Source organism: Balaenoptera musculus, chromosome 11, assembly GCF_009873245.2.
Source record: "Balaenoptera musculus isolate JJ_BM4_2016_0621 chromosome 11, mBalMus1.pri.v3, whole genome shotgun sequence".
NCBI lineage: Eukaryota > Metazoa > Chordata > Mammalia > Artiodactyla > Balaenopteridae > Balaenoptera > Balaenoptera musculus.
Window position 1 is genome coordinate 74091450 of NC_045795.1, and position 18365 is coordinate 74109814.

Consider the following 18365-nt stretch of genomic DNA (forward strand, 5'->3'; position numbering starts at 1 on the left):
AAAAAAATGGAGCTGGAGGAATCATGCTCCTGGACTTCAGACTATACTACAGAGCTACAGTAATCAAGATAATATGGTACTGGCTCAAAAACAGAGATATAGATCAATGGAACAGGATAGAAAGCCCAGAGATAAACCCACTCACCTATGGTCAACTAATCTATGACAAAGGAGGCAAAGATATACAATGGAGAAAAGACAGTCTCTTCAATAAGTGGTGCTGGGAAAACTAGACAGCTACATGTAAAAGAATGAAATTAGAACACTACCCAACACCATACACAAAAAGAAACTCAAAATGGATTAGAGACCTAAATGTAAGACTGGACACTATAAAACTCTTAGAGGAAAACATAGGAAGAACACTCTTTGACATAAATCCCAGCAAGATATTTTTTGATCCATCTCCTAGAGTAATGGAAATAAAAACAAAAATAAACAAATGGGACCTAATGAAATTTCAAAGCTTTTGCACAGCAAAGGAAACCATAAACAAGACGAAAAGACAACCCTCAGAATGGGAGAAAATATTTGCACATGAATCAATGGACAAAGGATTAATCTCCAAAATATATAAACAGCTCATGCAGCTCAATATTAAAAAAACAAACAACCCAATCCACAAATGGGCAGAAGACCTAAATAGACATTTCTCCAAAGAAGACCTACAGATGGCCAAGAAGCACATGAAAAGCCGCTCAACATCACTAATTGTTAGAGAAATGCAAATCAAAACTACAATGAGGTATCACCTCACACCGGTTAGAATGGGTATCATCAGAAAATCTACAAACAACAAATGCTGGAGAGAGTGTGGAGAAAAGAGAACCCTCTTGCACTGTTGGTGGGAATGTAAAGTGATACAGCCACTATGGAGAACAGTATGAAGTTTCCTTAAAAAACTAAAAATAGAATTACCATATGATGCAGCAATCCCACTACTGGGCATATACCCAGAGAAAACCATAATTCAGAAAGACACATGCACCCAATGCTCATTGCAGCACTATTTACAATAGCCAGGACATGGGAGCAACCTAAATACCCATTGACAGACGAATGGATAAAGAAGATGTGGTAATATATACAATGGAATATTACTCAGCCATAAAAAGGAACGAAATTGGGTCATTTGTAGAGACGTGGATGCATCTAGAGACTGTCATACAGAGTGAAGTAAGTCAGAAAGAGAAAAACAAATATTGTATATTAACGCATATATGTGGAACGTAGGAAAATGGTACAGATGAACCAGTTTGCAGGGCAGAAATAGAGACACAGATGTGGAGAACAAACGTATGGACACCAAGGGGGGAAAGTGGCAGGGGGTGGAGGGGTGGTGTGCTGAATTGGGCGATTGGGATTGACATGTATACACTGATGTGTATAAAATGGATGAGTAATAAGAACCTGCTGTATAAAAAATAAAATAAAATTTAAAAAAATAATCATAATCTTAAAAAAAAAAACTGGCAAGGTCCCTGCTCTTAAGGAGTTTATAATCTAAAGTGTAGAAACAAACAAAACAGAAAGGGAAGAGGAAAATAAATGAATGGTTAAAAATAATAATCTGTGTTTTCAAGAAGCACACAAAGTGGTGAGATAGATCCTTAGCTTCTTTAGACAGATCAGGGTGGGTCTCTTTGAGAGGTGGGATGCAGGCTTTAGTGGGAAGAGAAATGGGAGGGAAAGATTGTTCCAAGAAGAGCGAATATCCTACCATGAAACCCCAAGGGGGAAAGAGCTTGATGCATATGAGGAACTAAGTGAAGGTGGCTGGACATGGTGAGTGAAGAGGAGAAAGGGACAGATCACGTTGGTGATATAAGGCAGGAGTCAAAGCATACGTGGCTCTATACACTGTTGAAATGCATTGGAAAGTCTTGAGAGGATTTCAAGTAGGAGAATGACATCAACAACGTATAATGTAAAAGTTTATTCTGACTGCAGAGTGGAGGGCAACTTGGAGGAGGGCAGGAGAGAGCGTGGGGACAGCAGTTAGGCTACTGTGGTCAAAAAGAGATAGGGAAGTGGCGATGTTGTAGCAAGGGTATGAGCTTGGACATGAAGGGCGGGGATGGATCTGAGAAATGATTTGGGGAAATTGACAGCACTGACTGATGGATTGGACCTTAGAGCAAGAAGAAAATGGAGGAATCAAAGATCATTCCCGGGTTTTTGGGTAGAGAAACTGGTGGACCTCTGACATTACTGGCAGTATTGGAAATGGAATAGAGAGCTCTCTTCCCACTCTAACTCTGTACTGGCTTTGCATATCCACTAGTTTTTACTGATATGCAAGGTTGGGTGATAAGAGGGATTGAACAGGACCATCCCATTTAGTGCTGATGCATTTCTGTTCCCAGACCTCTCCCTTCAAAGTGCCTTTTATATAATGGCTGCATTTAACTTTAAAATCTGCTATGTTGTAGAACTGTAAGAAGCTTCTAGACCATTTGCCCCGTTGGTTCCCAGCCTTTTAAAATGTGGAACCCCTCTGTAACAACAAAGTGTGGATCTCTATATGATGGCAATAATATTAGCTGTCTGCTTCCTTTAAACGGGATATGGGCTGAAAGAAAGATGCCAAACACACAGCCTCTGTAGAATTAGATTAAACTTTCAATGTAGCCAGCCAAGAATGTGGAAACTTACTGAAACAATGTGACATACAAGACAAAGGAAGTTACAGAAATTAGAATCCCGTTAGAGTCAGGAAAATAGTGGGATTTTTGCGATACCATTGCCCTCCAGGGCTTATACAACCAGCCCTCAAACTATGTCCCAGAACTACCTAACCACTTAAATTTAAGGGAGTATTTAAAAAAATCATACTCCCCTACTTTTTGGCTCACACTTAACATCCCTCTCCAGTGGGGAGAAGGCAGAGTGTGTGGTCAGATGGGGTAATATCTTCCTCTCCTTCTCCTGTATTCTGGAAAGCCCGTTTCTCCTCTGTGCTTTTAGAACTTACCCAGGGCCAGGCAGGGCCTGCATTGAGCCCTTTTGCACGTTATCTCACATGATCTTCACAAAAATCCCATGAGATAGACTTCATGTTTTATGCTATTAACAGATGAGGGTGCTGAGGCTTCAACAGATAAAGAGTAACATTATTTTGGGTATCTATTGATTAAGAAAATATATAGCAACACAATTGCTATAAATTCAGTAGTGGTTTTGGATAAATGTGTATCTCATTCATTACAACAACACCTATCTACTTTGGAAAATTAGTTGCAATGTCATTCACTTAATATTTAAACAGTGTTTAGAATGTCAAGGATTTGAGACCCTCTTGCAATTATCAAGCTCCTCCCAGGGGTCCTGCAGTCATGACTGACATCTTCTGATCAAACCCAAATTACTTGTTCTAGATTAGAAAATTGAAGTTTAAAGAGGGCCAGTTATTTGGCCAAGGGCAAAGGGCTTGCTGATCACAGAGTGGAGACGCAGACCTGGTCCTTCCACCTTTCTATTCAAAATTTTTACTACTGTATCTTGTTCCCTTGTAAGGTAAATAGATCATCTGCCCGAAGTCCCCAGAAAAGGAAGGTGATTAAATCAGGATCTCCAGGAGAGTTGAAAATCCTACTGGTAGGAGTTGCCTGGAGAGCATTGTAGAGAAGGATCAAGAGGCCCCATCTGAATTTACTGGAAAACAACGTAGTCATTGATTAATGATGTCTGCCATGAGTACATGACTAGGAGTTAAGTCATTTGTGCCATGTATTCTGATGTGAACTGGTCATGCCTTGGTGGCTTTTAGGTGAATTTAGGCTGGTTGTCCATGGTGTGGAGCTGAGCTCCACATTCTTTGTGTCTATAAGTGCCAGGTCAAGTGCCTTTAAAAAAAAGAGCTACAGAACTGCACTAGCTCTGGGCATTGGAGGAAGTGTTCCATCTCTTTCTATCCCACTCACCAGCTTACGATTTTTTTCTTACAAGCAGACACTAGCAATAAGAAAGTTCCAAGCCTAGTGTACAAAAACCTTCCCAGACAGGGAAACAGAGGTCAGGCTGAACTGAGAGAAACAGGATCATGATAACTAGGGGTTGCCCTTGACATTTATTCTGAAATTTAAGTCGAAAAACTAAAGAGTAGCATGTAAAAATTTCTCTGCTCCTGTTTACCTCCAAATCAGCAATTGTACATCTGTGTACACAGCTGAGTTTGGAAGCAGCATTGGGAAAGCAGAACTTTCAGTAGAAAGCCTGAATCCACACACAGGGGTATTGACCAGAAATGTAAGGGCAAACTAATTCAGTTACTTTCAGTGGAGTTTAACCTATAATCTTCACCCAAGCACAGGGGCACCTCAGACAGAGAGAAAGAACTCTTAAAATTGCTTGTTACCCCGAGAAAGAGCGAGCAGGAAGCTAGCCTTGTGTGCATGAGGTTTCTTGGAGGGCCAGAAATCTGTTTCTGTCAGCACAGGAAAAACCATCATGGAGCAAGGAAAGAAATGGAAATCAAAGCGAAAGTCACATACTCTTTTTTTCAGATGACCTGGTATAATTATTAAAATGCTGAATTGCTTCTTTTAAAGGTTTTTCCACTAGAAGAAAGAATGTCAGAACCACTCCCCTAAACCTACTCCCTTCTTTCAAAAACATGTGAGAGAAAATAAAATGAAATACATATTTATATACTTTTTTTCTTACGAGGGACTGGTAAGCAATTTGATCTCTTTTATCTGAAGGTTTTGCCAATGTTTTCATCAGTTCCTGCGGAGATAGCTGTGATTCCACTTTTTCTTTGAACAAAAAATAAATTGGGTTTCTTTGCAGTGAAAAATAGAAGGCTTGCTAAAAGCACTGACTTCAAAATAGTGCTTATCATACATTTGTGGAGAGCATACTGAAGAAACCGTGCCTGGCACCGCATGTGCCGAGAAGCCCACTTTGGCTTCTTCTGGAAAAAAGCCTGCGAGATGTGCTCAGCTAGAGACAGTGTTGGTATTTCCCTTTGACTCTCTTTCTGATTCATTCACTTGTGTCTCCATTAGCAATTTGTTTTTAATTCAGTATTCTATGGATAAAGCATCTTGCTGGAAAACAGGCACATTTTATGTGCATATGCCTGACATTTTAAAAAATGAATGTAACGCACCTCCATGCTCAAAATAAACAGGCTGTCTTTCCCTTTCCCCACCAAACAGTATTTATAAACCTCCAGGATAAATGAATTTTCTGCCATCGGTACACCTGGTCTGGCTGTGTAAGTGCTTCTTTGTATCCTTTGAAAGAACTCAGTTCTGCCCTGACCACCCCGGTGCAGGAGTCACTGGCCGTCAGGAAGGCTGACCTTCTCCAGGTGACCTGGATTCAGGAGAGCAGTGCTTCAAAGCTAATCTAAGAAACTTCTTGCAGTTTACATGTTCCTAATGGACAGTCTTGTTTATTTTGCTTCATCGTAATGATCTACTTCCTCTGTGTTCTACACGTTCAGTAATAAACTCATCGATCAGTTGGCATCAAGCATATCTGTGATGAGTCCCAATTCCACTATTCCCTGAGACCCTGGGCAAGAGACTTAACTTCTCTAAGGCAGGTTACTCATCTATTTTAAAATCTGTGTTTAAATATATATGTACAGTGATGTTGAGCATCTTTTCATGTGCCTCTGAGAAATGCACATCAAAACTACAATGAGGTATCACCTCATGGTGGTCAGAATGGCCATTATCGAAAAATCTAGAAACAATAAATGCTGGAAAGGGTGTGGGGAAAAGGGAACCCTCCTGCACTGTTGGTGGGAATGTAAATTGATACAGCCACTATGGAGAACAGTGTGGAGGTTCCGTAAAAAACTAAAACTAGAACTACCAGATGACCCAGCAATCCCAATCTACTGGGCATATACCCTGAGAAAACCATGATTCAAAAAGAGTCATGTACCACAATGTTCATTGCAACACTATTTACAATAGCCAGGACATGGAACCAATCTAAATGTCCATCGACAGATGAATGGATAAAGAAGATGTGGTACATGTATACAATGGAATATTACTGAGCCATGAAAAGAGATGAAATTGAGTTATTTGTAGTGAGGTGGATGGACCTAGAGTTTGTCATACAGAGTGAAGTAAGTCAGAAAGAGAAAAGCAAATACCATATGCTAACGCATATATATGGAATCTAAAAAAAAAAAAAATGGTGTGATGAACTTAGTTGCAGGGCAGGAATAAAGATGTAGACATACAGAATGGACTTGAGGACACGGGATGGGAGGGGGAAGTTGGGGTGAAGTGAGAGTAGCGTTGACATATATACACTACTGAATGTAAAACAGTTAGCTAGTGGGAAGCAGCAGCATAGCACAGGGAGATCATCTCGGTGCTTTGCGATGACCTAGAGGGGTGGGATAGGGAGGGTGGGAGGGAGGCACAAAAGGGAGGGGATATGGGGACATATGTATGCATATGGCTGATTCAATTTATTGTACAACAGAAACTAACACAGTATTGTGAAGCAATTATACTCCAATAAAGATCTATTAAAAAAAATATATATGTATACACACACTTATCTTAAAAGGCTATTGTAAGGATTAAATGAGAAAATGCTTGTAAAGTGCTTAGCACAGAGCTGGGCATATTCATAATTATTAGTTGCTAAACCAATGATTAGATAACATTATTGACATTTATAAATAGCTTTGCGTTTTACAAAAGTACTATCTTGAGCAACATCTGAAAAGCAATTTGGTGTCCACATTAATATCTCTCTTTCCATGTGATTTTAATACTATAGGTGATTTATCTGGGCTGGATTTCTTAGCCCATGTTAAAATAGTTTGACTACAACTGAGCCTGCTTCCTCCAGGGCCCTGACTGACTGGGCAGTCATCATGTTCTAAAGAAAATGATCTCTGCTACAGACTAGGCTTGGATTGAGTCTTAGGGACTCAATCAACTGCAAAAAAGTATATATTTATATATATATATTTTTTTTTCTAATAATTAAAAAGAAGTCTGCTAAGCAAAAAAAAAAAAAAGAAAGAAATTATTCATACATTCTCAAACTGAGTGATAGTGTCTCTTCATACATTCTTCTTCTGGAGCTTCTATGAAACATTGATTTGGAATCTGTCCCTGTTGTCTCCTAACTGCTTCTATGTCATCTCTTTATCTGTGCTGTATTCTGAGTGGTCTCCTCAGTTCCAGTTCACCAATTCTTTTTTTCAGGTGTATCTGATATGACGTGAAACTTGCTGATTATGGTCTTAAAGTTAACAACTACAATACGTTCTGCTGCAAATATTATATTTGGTTCTCTTTTGAATCTTCATGATCCTTTAACAGTAATGTCCTGTTCTTTCTCTACAGTTTCTATGCCTTCTTTATTTTTGAATTTAAAAAAAAATTTTTTTTCTTTTTTAATTAATTAATTAATTAATTTATTTTTGGCTGTGTTGGGTCTTCGTTTCTGTGCGAGGGCTTTCTCTAGTTGTGGCAAGCGGGTGCCACTCTTCATCGCGGTGTGCGGGCCTCTCAGTGTCGCGGCCTCTCTTGTTGTGGAGCACAGGCTCCAGATGCGCAGGCTCAGTAGTTGTGGCTCACGGGCCCTGTTGCTCCGCGGCATGTGGGATCTTCCCAGACCAGGGCTCGAACCCGTGTCCCCTGCATTGGCAGGCAGATTCTCAACCAGTGCACCACCAGGGAAGCCCTTTATTTTTGATTTTGAACACATTTATTTTAGAGTTTCAATCAGATGATTGTCTTCAGTTCTAGAGATGTGAATTCTCCAACTTACTGTATCAGCTGATTCTCCCTCATGGTTCTTGTGCAGATCATCTTTTTTTTTTTAATCATTAGGCTTATCACTGGTGTTGGGTTCAGGTGGGGTGGGGACTTTTTTGGAAGTCCTTTATGTCCTCGATTATAGAATTATCACCATGGAGTAGTTAAACATGGGATTCTCCTATAATTATTTTTATGTTTGTTTCTCAGCTGGGGGTTCCCATGCCACATGTCAGTTTGGACCTATACCTGATCATCATGTGATGTAGGCTGTGGGTTCTGATGTCTTTGTGTGTAACTATTTCTCCCACCTGTAACTCCGGTAGATTGCAGTCTTATATGCAGCAACCCTAGGCGAACAGAGGAGTTTTTCTAGTCTTCCTCTCAGAGAAAGAAAAGTATTTAAAGGCTCCACTATTTCTGTTGTGGGCTGAAGTCCAGCTCCCAGGCTCTCATCCAAAAGGTCCCCATGGCATCAGGTCTATTCAGATTTTGCCGCCTTCTTTCTTTCTGGGGATTACCTTTTGCTTGCAAGCGCTGATATGTATGTACTTATTTGTTTTGTTCTTTTTATGTTTTGTTCTTCTGTTCTTTGTGTTTTTAATAGGAGGATCCCCTTCTGTGCCCGTTTGGTGTTCTGGGTTGCCCCAGCATCTTTTCTTAGAGAGCACTGCTCAGGCCTGGCTTAACTCATGAAAAGTGCCTACTCAAAGCATCGAGCCCAGAACTAATTCAGTGCTTTGATTACAACTTTGGACCTTTTGTTAAAGCTATGCCATCCATTTTATTTAATTAGTCATCTTGAAATCTAGTGTGTGTGTGTGTGTGTGTGTGTGTGTGTGTGTGTGTGTGTGTGTGTGTAAAAGCCCTAGGCATTTAATCATTAAAAGATACAAGGAGCAACTTCTCATGAGGATACCTCCTTACCTAAAGAATGGACTAGGAAACATTCCTTTGTATAAACCGGCCCCAGATTATCTCAAAATCTAAAAGGTTAAATGAAGGCAGTTTGTTTTTCCCCTAGTGATTTTATCCCCTAGTGATAGCCAGCCAGTGATTATATTTTCAGCAGTAAATAGATCAAGCCACTGGTGGGCTAATGTTTTCAAAGAGTGTCTAAGTGGTATGCAAGGTATAAAATTTTTATGGAAACTTTGGCTAAAAAGACCAACACCCTTTCTTATTGACTTGGTGTTTTATTGACCCAGGCATCTCCATAGTTCTTAATCTGTAGAAACATAATTTGGGTTCTAGAAATGTTCTATTGTAACAATAATAACCAAATAGTTTGCTCGTACAGACTTTTCTCCTCTCTTTTAAAATCATTTCCTATGGTGTAAAATAGCCACATTTCCCTGGGGTAGAACAAGCATGAAGAACAAAAATCAGGACCTGAGGGGTGGGGGTGGGGAGTAGAGGAAGAACGATATGGGCCTTTCTTTCTAGCTGCTAGGACAGTAGAGCCAGAACTGGGTCAGGAAAGTGAGATATTTACCTCGGGCACAAAATTTAGGGAGACTCCAAGAAACTCAGTAATTAAGGTAAATTATAATTTTTATGCAATATATTAAAAAATTAAAATTGGCTAACTATGAGCCCTGGGCCATGGCCTGATTTGGTAAATAAGGTTTTATTGGAATCAGATCCAGGATTAGGGTGAAGTGAGTGAGACATAGTTGTCTAAGTGCAGGGTCAGATACTATTCTTATTTAAAATGTTAATATTTTGCCTATCATTTTTTGCATTAATTTTTATTTTTAAGATATTGCCTTAAACTATTATTTATCTTTATTACCCCTTTTATTTATTATTCAAGGGGAGTGCTTCACTTATGTCATCGTGGGCCTGGCTCTTAAATGGAAAGCTATCATAGAGAAATGATGATGGCCGAGTGTTTATATTTGCATAGCTATTGATAAAAGCACCAAATCAACACTCTGGGAGGGATGACCTTCATGGTGTTTTACCCTCAGTTTTGTCATCTGCAGAATGGTGGCAATAACAGTACTTCCTTTATAGGATTACAGTGAGGGTCAACGTAGGCTGTTCAAGACTGTGCCCAGCACATGGGATCAGTGAGCAGAGTAGCAGTGATAATGAAAATAAAAGATAAGTTTAGTAATTTCTAAACAAAGGCAGATTGTTTAGGGCCTTGGTTGTCTTTCTAAGGACTTTTTTATTGGGGTAAAATATATATAAAGTACGATATACCATTTTAACCATATTTAAGCATACAGTTCTGTAGCATTAAGTGCATTCACATTATTCTGCAGCCATCTCCAGAACTTCTAAAGGGTTTGAACTCTATCCTATAAGCTCGAAAGGACCTTTGAAGACTTTGGGGAAGGACATTGGCCTAAGGGAGCATGTGGGGAAAGTGAATCTGGGAAGAAAACCTACAGTGATGTAGAGGAAGAAAAAAACAGGAAACAGGAAACAGGAGTGTTCTGCAGTGGACCAAATGTGAAGTGGCCAAGGCACTGACTAAGGTGACAACAGGAGTAATAAGAAAGGGCAGAGAAAGAGGTTGGGGAACCTCATTAGACAATGAGAGAAGGGTGGAAAGAATCAAATGGGTGAGGCGAGATTTTGAAAGAAGATATAGCTCCTCGTAAAGTTCCTTTCGGCATAAAACAGTAGAGCTGTGGGTCAGACAGATGCTTGGCTCCCAAGGCGGTGTGCTGTAATCAGCGCCTACTGGCAGAGCCAATTCTTCAATCTTCAGGAATTTTATGAGCCAGTTGTTAAACACAACCTTAATTAAAAATTAAATATAAATGTACAATTAAATAAATTACATTAGAAACAAAGGTTATAAAGATTCAACACCCATCAATTCCTAATTATTTTACTACATTTTAGTACTATCGCTGCTTTTGAGGTTATTTATTCTATCTGTACAGTAAAATACCGTATAATGGTATACCACTAAAACATCTTTTCTCAATTCCACTTTCACTGACATTCTGTTAGTAGCTAGAAACTGACCTTGGTGAGAGTATTTACACCAGGAAATTAGCAAAAGCTACAAACTGTGACTGGATTCATTATTATGTTGATTGTCTAGATCTAAGAAGGTGATGGAAAAATGTTAATAATGCAGATTACACTTAAGAGTGTGTTGCATCAGTAGTTATCCTAGAAATATGTTTTAAATCAAGGTTGAATGGCTATGAATATAAGACTTCAGCAAATACCGAAAAAGCATTCTATAACAATCAATTGGAATTTAAAAGAAGGAATATTGTATGTTTTATTATCACTTGTAAATTGTGTGCTGCGTATCCTTTGTATCAGTAAAACTTATAATAAAATTATATTTTTATTTATGCATAATTATTTTTGGCACATCAGTTGTTGGACATTTACCAGCACACTGCTAACCATAATCTTCTCTGATAAAGAGATTTATTTGTATAACATGTGGTAATCATTCTCTCAACTTTAAGTGTGTCTTTTCGAAGGACAAATGACTTGTTCTCCAGTCAAAAGGGAAAACCGGACACATCCTGTACCTAGTATGCACTGAAATGGTTTTTCTCCAGTCAAACCACACTAATTCAGCATCTTAATTTTTTATTCTCACCTGCAGCAACAGTTACCATTGTTTGAGCACCACAGTCTACCAGCCACTATGCAATGTGCTTTATTCACATTTCAATCCTCACTTACCTCTTCAAGGTAGGTCCTAGTGTTATCCCCATTTTATACACAGAAAGACCAAGGTAGCTTTACTCTCCTAAGTCTGTATAATTAGTAAGTAGTGAGGGAGAGATTTGAATGCAGACCTTTCTGGTTCTTTCCAGTCTCTTGATTCTGATACCTTTTCTGCCATATTGCCTCCAAAAATTTACATGGAGATAAACGTTTCCTCTTCAGCATAGATATTCTTGGCAGTGGTTACTGATCACTTACTGTGACCCCCCTGAAGTGCTGGGCACCAGGAATTTCACATGAGAAGCCTGTGAAGTGGCTTCTGAGTCCCGGGAGTTCATCCTGTTCACCAGCTCTCATGCGAGCCAGCGTCCCGTTGTCCTCAGCAGCTCCTGCAGTTTTACAGTCAGAGGAGTCTCTTCCCAAACAAGCTGCACTCTCGTCACAGCTGATTCTAGTTTGGCTTCATTTGCTCCAAGGCCGAGACATTCATTTCTTACACCGCTTCTGCTCATCTCCTAAATCTCCCTTGAAGAATTCACTTGCTGCTTCTCCCTCTCGGTGCTTTTAAGGTAGTTGCATGCTGATGCAGGAATCAAGCAGTAGGCACCTCCAGCCAGGAGGTCCACACAGATGGTACAATTATCTTTAGTTACAGGGCCTAAGACGAGTCTCCTATCAAAATTGCGTGCTGCTGTGCATGCTCTCACCTCCTCTACCTAAGACGTGTCCAAAATAAGAAATTTCAAGGGCTGTTGAGCGCTCTCATTTCCCAAGTGGATCAGTACAAAGAGCATTTGACATTGGAGGCTTAGAATTTGAGATACAGTGGAAGAACTTTTCAGCACTGCGTGTCCCTTTCGCCCATATTCCAAGGCTGGCCTGAGTTCACGAGCACCTCAAGATTCTGATTCTTTCCCCTTATTTCCTCTTTCTCCCTGTCTTCACTTACCAAGACATTTCCCTTGCTTTCTGCTTTGAAACTAGGCCACTAATTAAGAGAGAAGTCAGAAATCATGTTGATATGTATCTGTGATGCAAAAGAAAGCAAGACGGAAACAAGGTCTGCTAAAGATAGAAAAGCAATCCTGTTCACCAGTGATTGAAACATAAAGATTCTAAAACATTAACAATATAAATAAACCAAACATAAGCAAACTTATATACTGATATTCATATACATGTTTAAGCATGCCCACATATCATATAATGGCATTTATTCTTTTTTTCTCAAGAGGAAAACGAGAGGGTCATTCGCGAACAGGAGACCCCACTGTCTAAATGTCTGTGTGGGTGTGCCCTGTGTTTTGAATCATATAAATACAGAGCTGATCCTTGTCCTTGAGTGGTCTAGAGGATACATTTCCAAAACTGGAAAGTACATGCTGCTTTGTGCAAGGCCTAGCATCGCCAGTAGTCATTGTTTTCTTGTTCACCAGCTGGCGTGTATGTGCCAGGCACAGAGTAAGTGCTTCCAGCGTGGGGTCTGATCTGTTCCCTATCCCCATCAACACCTGAGGAGGAGGCCAGCATTTCACATTCCAGGAATGGGAGGTGGAGAGCGCTTATGCTGTGTGTTCACTGTTGCAGAGATGGTAACGCGGTGAGGCTAGAATTGAAGTCCAAGTCATCTGATCGGGAGGCTTGGCCCTTAGCTTCAGTGCGGAGCGGGCCCAGAGACCGCACAGACCTGGGTTCAGAGCCCACCGTGCCTCCTCCTATCTTAATGTAGGGTTGGGGGGTGCAGATTTACTTTTCCTTCCTGAGCCTCAGCTTCCTCCACAGCAAATAGAACCAACCTTGCAGGGTATTGTGAGAATGGGAGAGAATGTGAGGGAGGAGCTTCAAACAGGGCCTGGCCAGTAGCTGACAGTAATTAGTAACCGATTTGGGTGACTAATTCTGTTGTGAAATACTGCCCAGTCTTCAGCAGGTAAACATTAGATTTGAGTAAAGAGAGAATTGTTGTAAAGACCCAGTGCATCTGATGTTGATTCGCTCTATTTATTCCTTTGTTCAATTCAACAAATATTTATTAAGCATCTACTCTGGTGTGAAACATTTTCTTTAGTCCTTTCTGTGTAACTTAAAAAAAAATGCAACCTGAAAACCACACTGGGCAGGAGATACGGTTTCTGAGGAATCTTTTGGCATTCACCAATCCAACCTTTTACATCACCTGTCGTATTGCAGGTACCAGGCTCAGCTCGAGGGCGGACTGGATACACTCCCAGCCATGTCGGGGTGAGTGTTCCCGGTCTAGCCTGAGAACCAGCATGCCACATTTTCAGGGGTGTAAACAGAGAATTCTGAGTGCAGAGCAGAGGCAGGAATTCAGGGTATGGAAGACTTCACCTCTAAGACAACTTCTGAGGGTGCTGGGGGGATGGGAGGGCGCATGCAGGCCTGGGGAACAGTGAGAAAACCAATATGGATGAAGCATTAGGTGCAAGGCAGCTTGCGGGTGGAGCATCCATTTACCCTTTGGAATACAGTCTTCCTGTTGGCATGGCAACTGCTGCAAAATAAATTCAAGGTGGTACTTCAGATGATGCCTTGGAGACTGTCCAGGAGTCATTTAAATTGCTTGTTTGTTATGTGTAAGAATTTGCCTAACCTCCAACCTGCATTTTCAGCTTGGCAATCTCTTGTTTATTGTACTGATGTTGTTTCTTGGGTCATTATCTTCCTTAAACCTTTTTTTTTTCATTTTATTCTGCCCATCTCGAAAATATGCCCAGGCATGGTGTTGATTTTCCCAGGCTCCCTTGAGATCCCCTCGGCCTTGCCTCTCTTGCTCTGATGGAAATGCTGCCAGGGTGGTGTTTACAATCTTATTTCTCAGCCCCGGATCCCCGCACTGAGCTGTGGTGGATGTCACGGTGCACTCAGCCCGTTCCCTACCGCCCCACCACCCCCTGGGATTTGTGGAATGGTCTGGAATTCAGGATCCTCATAAGAGGACAGAGGTTGCTCCTTCTTGGCTGAGGAATGGCAGTCAGTGCTGACACTATAAAAGTCTGCTAGATACAAAGCTGCCCTACAGACCAAAGCCACGTGTCTGCTGTCCCTGACCAATTCTAAAAGCAGAATAAAAAAGAGTTCATGCAAAACAAATAAATGATTTAGGGTGTTTTTCCGATTGGGGTTCTAAAACCAACAAAAGTCTTCAGCTTCTTAGATCAGTGGCGGATTTGCCAAAGCAAAATAAATGTCTAAATCTCCTCTTCCTGCTTCTCCTAGATGTGTGTGTGTGTGTGTATGTGTGTGTAAGAGAGAGAGACAGACAGACAAATCACAAGGACACAGGGCTGGGGAGGGTGGGATTGGAGGGAGCTGGTGTGGCTTCACCTTGTGCTGGGAGAGTTGATCAGCGCACCTTTCCAGTAGAAACTGAATATAAGATCCTTAGGCACAGAAAAAAACTCTCATATGTGGACTCTTTGGGGATTCAATTCACACTCTCCCCACTTTCTTTCTCACTGTCTCTTTTGAAATTCAGGGGAAAGCATTTCCCTAGCTCTCAGACAATAAAGAGAGAGAACTAAGGGGCTTAAAAGGTCAAGATTTGTAAAACTGAGCAAACTGGTCTCACAGGGTTTGGATCTGGAGTGACGGGTCTGCGTCAGGCTTGGTGACAGTGATGGGAGAGGGGTCAGGCAGGCAATACACACCGCAGACACTTCTTTAGCCTTTAGTTCCAGGCACTGTTCTGAGAGCTCTGCATGCATTAGTTGTCTTACTCTCTCAACGATCTTACGAGGCAATAACGTTATTGTTAGTGTTGTTTGTATGTCCTTTTTGCAGATGGGGAGACTGATATCTGATAGATAAGTAATGTGCCCAAGGCCTCACAGATAATAAGCATGAGCTCCGGGATTTGAACCTCTGCATCCAACTATAGACCAGTGGTTTTCAAACTGGGGGCAATTTTGCCCCCCATGTGACATTTGGCCACGTCTGGAAATCATATCTCGGTGGGGGACTGTTACTGGCATCTAGTGGTTGGAAGTGAGGGATGCTGTTAAACACCCTGCCCCCCCGCCAACAAAAATTTACCAACCCCCAGCGTCCTGAGGGCTGAGGCTAAGGACCCCTGCTCTGGATATGTCACATCTTACAGTTCTGGTACTGAGCAAGGTGATGGAGGCTGAGGACCAAATATAAAACTTGAGATCAGACGCTCAAGCTGTGAGTAGCCTGCATTCGCACTGGCCAGCCCAGACGCCCCACTTCTGAGTTCTCTGGTACAGGGAGCAAGGTTCTCCTGAATGACCTTCTGCTTGGCTTCTGGCTGACTTTGGCAGGGAGCTGCTGGCTTTTTGCCGGAGTCATCCCAGGAGACCTGGCTTTGGAATCTCAAGACCACATGGTAGGGAATGAGAAGAAAGTGCTCACGGCGGTTATTTTCCATGCCTCACCTGCCCCCCTGGAGTCTTGCATATGAGAATTTTTCTAAGTGGGGTCATTAGGAAATATAGTCTGTGATTTTACAGGAAACATCTGCAGGAGAATGGTGACCTATGAAATCCTTTGCTGGGGGATTTTTTAAGAGCATCATCATTGCAGTTTGGTTTCAGCCTTCTAGGAATCAAGCTTCCTCCCTGTGTTCCCCAAGGGTTTGCTTCCCTTGACCCAGAAAGGGTTGGCTTTGAGATTACCATCAGGTTTGCTACGTTCAATCTGAATTTCCCATGTACTTTTGGTGAAGTGTGGTCCTTGAACCAGTGGTCATGGCATCACCTGGGAGCTTGCTAGAAAAGCATCACTTTGGGTCATGCGCCATATCTACTGAATTAGAATGTATAGTGTAACAAGGCCCCAAGTTACCTCATATACACTGGTCTGTGGAAGTTTGATTTTCACTCTGAAAATTGTTCTAAGAATTGTGGGTCCAAATAAATGGGAACTCTCCTCTCTAAGCCTTGGATTCCACAATTATGGAATGTTTGTCAGACGGGCTCCAGGGCCCTGCTGCAGCTCAAAAATGCTATGATGTCCCAGATTCATGCAATCATGCAGTTGTTTCCAAACAATCCCACCAGTGAATCAATGCAGAAATGTTTGAGCTATTTCACCAGTTATATTTCATACACTTTCAGCTGACCTCCGGGCTCTTTGCAGGAACCCCTCCCACCGAGAAGGAATATTTCCTATTAACAGCCACTCTTTTTAGTTGTGACAGGTCATCACTTATTTGATCTGACTTCTTCCATCACTCAGCAGTTTCTTAGTCCAGTTGCCATGTCTCTAAAGGGATATGAGTTAATCTACTTCCCAGTCCTCTGTCAATGCAGCCCCCTCCCCGTGGGACTGACATTATTTCAACATGCTCTTAAAAGTGATCCCAACTTTTCAGGTTAAGGTCTAGTTTTAAAAACCTCATTCTAGGGTTCCTAAACCCATGTATCTACCCATGCATCTGAACGTGTGCACACGTTTCACAACTACTGTCGTGTTGGGCTTGCTCTCTTCCCTCTCAATTAAGCCACAAGGCTGTAGGCTCTGTCCCTACCAGCCGAACAGATGACTTTGTCACAGAGATCTTAACCAAGATGGCTGCTGCCCTGGTGAGATGTTGGGTATTCAGTGGAGACGGGGTCACAAAAGCAGTGTCTGCAGGGACCATAAAAGTGAAGGGGCAGTGCCTGTTACCGCAGTGCCTGGGGAGACTGATAACCTGTGGGGCAAGTGGAGAGGGGACGTGTGGCACGTGTACAGTCCCAGCTGGTTGTTTCCAGGCAGAAGGGCATCAGGGCCTTTATATGATCTGATATGTTTTTTTCAAGAGACAACACAAATTTACCTTCTGACATCTTCGTATTTTTAAATATTGGTTATAATTCAGTCTCTTTTTTTCTTTCTAAAAACATTGGGTGGACAGAAAGAAGTAAACACATCTACAGATTTTTAAAAATTATTTTTATTGGAGTATGGTTGCTTTACAATGTTGTGTTAGCCTCCACTGCACAACACAATGAATCAGCCATACATACAGATATCCCCTCCCTTTTGGACTTCCCTCCCATTTAGGTCACCACAGTGCATTAGGTAGAGTTCCCTGTGATATATAGTATGTTCCCATCAGTTGTCTATTTTATACAGAGTATCAATAATGTATATGTGTCAATCCCAGTCTCCCAATTCCTCCCACCCCACCCCTTTCCCCCTTGGTATCCATATGTTTGTTCTCTACGTCTGTGTCTCTATTTCTGCTTTGCAAATAAGGTCATCGATACCATTTTTCTAGATTCCACATATATGTGTTATTATACGATACTTGCTTTTCTCTTTCTGACTTACTTCACTCTGTATGACACTCTCTAGGTCCATCCATGTCTCTGCAAATGACCCAATCTCATTCCTTTCCAAGGCTGAGTAATATTTCATTGTATATATGTACCACATCTTCTTTATCCATTCCTCTATTACACATCTGCAGATTTGAGTCAGACCTCAGGCTTCCAGTTGTAACCCTCTGGTGGAGATGAGTCACTTTTTAAATCTTGAAACTAATCCTGTGAAGAATGGCTCACTACTATCACCCCCATTTTATAGGTGAGAAAATTGAGGCACACAGAAGTGAGGAAACTTGCCCAAGGCTATACAGCTAGTAAGTGTTGAGAGCCAGAATTTGGTGCTGGTGAGCTGGGTCATGGGGTTGTAAAGCTCAAAGCCCAGCCAGGGTCAGATACAAGGTCAGCACTTGGAAATGGAGCAGGGAGGAGACTGGCCTTCATTTGGTATGCAAATCCCAGAGCTGTGCTCTTACCACCCTTTACCTCCCAAGCCCAACTAGGAACAGCTTAGAGTACGATAGCCCAAAGCGCTGGCAATAATTACATGGACTGCTCCTCTCCTTCCTCCCCTCCCAGTACTGGTTCTGGAAACCATCTGACAAGAATTACCCAAGAACCAAACAGAAGGGACCCTCAGATAGGCAGAAATTCTTGAATGTCCCGC